Genomic DNA, 3,331 nt, shown 5'->3' with positions numbered 1-3,331 from the left:
GCACTAAAACAAATTTGAGTATTTTGAACATCAGCTAAGAAAATTGACCTGCAGCATCAGGCAGTGCTCATTGCTGGGTAAGTGCTTTAAGGACAAAGGAGGAATCTGAGGGTACCCTTGGGAAGTGCTTTCCCTTGTGGCCTGCAGTCTCACCTGTGTGGTGCTCCATGTGGAGTATGAATGTTGGCAGTAGGTTGGGCTGGATGGTGTTTGTCCCATCCATGCTGCCCCCAATTCCTCATTATTTACAGTGCTATGAAGTCTTCTGGAATACGAGGACTGTAAGGTATGCTTCTGGTTCTTTCCGGTTTGCAATGGATTTCATAATGACTGTGGAATTGAGCACACTCAGATGACCACTGCTTGTCATTTTTTCAGATTGTTAGTGGACATTTGTTGGGTTTTGGTAGGACAACATCTATTCCATTTTCCCTTAATAAAATTAACAGCACTTGTTCCTTTTGAACGTTCATTTCTCTCCATTGGAGACAGGTTTGTAAGACTATAATAAGACTATAAATCAAAGTGCTCTGCTCTCCCTCAGCGAAGGAGCAGGCACAAGACCCATGCCATTTACGGGCTCGGTCTTCACATTTCCAATCTTGACCAGAATGACAAAAAGATTGAAAAAGAGTAAAGCCATTTAATCCAGCAGTAGCTCCAGGAAAGAAAGCCAGGTGTTCCCGACACCATAAAGATCCATAAAGGCTTCTCTGGTGCCAAGCTTGGCTCTCCAGCCACTTTGGAATTTGGTTCTCTGAGTCTATTCTTTTTGTTGTTCTATATCCTTCCCAAAATATCCCTTTTTCCGTATGGTAGCAAGAGTTGGTTTCTGTTGCTTGTCACCAAAGAAACTTAATTGATACAGATTCGTGTACCCAAAGTTTCTACTACGAATGTTCAAGGCAATAAAGAGTATTGGTAAACCCAGCAGGTTGATTGCATGGGTGTTCATTAAGAAAACATCTATGAAGAAGGCGCTGTCACGGGAGTCGATATCTGCACAATAAAGACCAAAAGTTCGGTGCAAAGAGCCCAAGAGCCAGGACATCTACCCAGGGCTGTTGGTCAATCTATACAGACTTCTGGCCAGACGAACCAACTTCACCTTCAACCAAGTGGTGCTGAAGAGATTGTTCCTGAGTCACACCAATCAGCTGCCTCTCTCCCTTTCCTGGATGATCTGAAAGATGAAGCTTCCTGGCCACTAGGGTAAAACTGCTGTGGTTGTAGGGACTATAACCGATGATGTCCATATCCAGGAGGTGCCCCAAATGAAGGTGTGTGCATTTTGTGTAAGCAGCTGCGCCCGCAGCCGCACCCTCAAGGCCGGGGACAAGATCCTCACCTTTGACCAGCTGGCCCTGGACTCTACCAAGAGCTGCGGCACTGTCTTGCTTTCTGGTCCTTGTAAGGGCCGAGAAGTGTACAGGCATTTCGGCAAGGCCCCCCGGAACCCCTCACGGCCACACCAAACCCTACCTACAATCCAAGGGCAGGAACTTCGAGTGCGCAAGAGGCCAGCGGGCCAGCCGCCACTACAAAAACTAACCCCAGATCCTACCTTGTTATTAAAAAGATTTTGGATGCTGAAAGGAAAAAAAAGAAAAGAAAACATCTATGTAGTTTCTAAGGCTCATTATCAACACCAAGTCTTCTCTTCCTTATCATTTGTTCCTGCCTTGAAGTCTTTTTCTGATTAATTTGTTTATTTCAAATCCTTTATCAAGGTATAATAAATGGGCAATATATCACCTGAAACCTTGCTTATCCACAAATATTTTTCACCCTGACAGGTCTCATAGTGGTAGGATTAGGAGGGTAGGTGTACTTTGCTTTCTTATAATATATGAGGTAAGTATTTGACTAACTATCAGTGTGTAAAAAGAAAGGTAATCACTTGTGAAATAGAAAAATACAGTACAATACCCAAAAAAAATGGAGAAAAGGAAACAAATAATACAATTTTATTGAATCAAAGACACAAAATCAGAAACACTCTCGTTACATTTACCACTAAGAAAAAAAAAATGTATCAATCAATTTATGCCACACCATCCCAATTTCAAAGACATTGCAAAAAACAAAATCAAGAAAATATGTTTTAAAGTGATGAAATTTAGTTATAAAAATGATAACTAAGTGTATAGAGTTATAACTGCATGATAGGTCCTGTTCTAAGTTTTCCACATACATTAATTTATTTAATCCTAACAATCCAATGAGATAGTATGACATATTTACACAACTAATATCCATAGTCAGTCAAACAGATAGCTTAGGCTTAATGTAAATTCAAAGCAGAGTTATTAATTGTTCTATTTAAACTGACAAATTTGTTTTAATCAAAGCAACAATTAAAATTGTGTAAGAAAGTATTGTTCTGATGTGTTATGATTATCAATTTCTAAAATGTAACATTCGTCTCATGCTCAAAAGTTTATTTTTAGTTTTGTTTCAATCCTTGCAATTTAAAAAAATGCCATTGTTTCTAATCTTTGTTCTGTAAACCTTAGAAAGCCATTGGGCCAAAAGCAATAACCATTCTGTTTAATTCCCTATTTCTGTTCTTAGTTATATAAATCGAAGAGCAGCATTGTCAGCAATTCTCTAAAGACATTTTATGAAATACTGGTGTGGAAGCATTCTCATGTAACCTGAGAAAATCCCAAGCCTCAGGTGGCCAGTCTCAACATGATGAGCATTCAAACAAACACAGTCCAATAATTAGGCATGATCACTGTCTTTCCCTTTCTTGGATTTCTCAAAGAATATTAATGAAGATCTAATTCATAATTTACAACATCATTTCTGAAATTTTTCTTTTCCTCATTCTTTTCCTTCTACAATTTTTTCACACCTCAAAGTTTTCACAAGACCTTTCTTCCCCCATTTCTTGTGTTCAACTTCCCCCTTTAAACTATCCTGAACACCCCCTACCCTAGAAGATCTTTGCTTTTCTTCCTCTCTTCTTTTTCCACCGTTTAAAATTTCTTTTAGGAAAGCCCAGCACTAGGACAATCACCTGTTCCAGATACTCTGAGTCTTCCACCCTCTTAGTTGGATTTGTAAAGGAAAGACCATGAGATAATATCAAATTAAGAGAGAGATACTGAATAAAATTTGTAAGAACTTTTCATAGAGAATGCAGGTCAGCAAATAGGCAGAAAATTGATTTGTTTCTAAATCAATTATATTTAGTTTCTTTATTTAAAAATATACTGTGGTCATTTATATTGATAAACACTAGGTACCTCTTGCAAATTTACCATCATATTAGCATATTAAAAGCACTGAGAAGTCTTGCAATAAAAAATCATATTTATCTTTG

At 38.3% G+C, this 3,331-nt stretch overlaps 1 pseudogene; it reads left to right on the top strand.

The window, feature by feature from the left end:
• The first annotated feature begins 203 nt into the window (after positions 1-203).
• LOC150012582 (large ribosomal subunit protein eL18 pseudogene) lies at positions 204-1,551 on the top strand (annotated as a pseudogene).
• Positions 1,552-3,331: the final 1,780 nt, after the last annotated feature.

Source organism: Furipterus horrens, unplaced genomic scaffold (assembly GCF_987537825.1).
Source record: "Furipterus horrens unplaced genomic scaffold, mFurHor1.1.pri manual_scaffold_4, whole genome shotgun sequence".
Classification (NCBI taxonomy): Eukaryota; Metazoa; Chordata; class Mammalia; order Chiroptera; family Furipteridae; genus Furipterus; species Furipterus horrens.
Note: the sequence above shows the minus strand (reverse complement) of the source record. Positions and strands in the feature narration are given on the sequence as shown.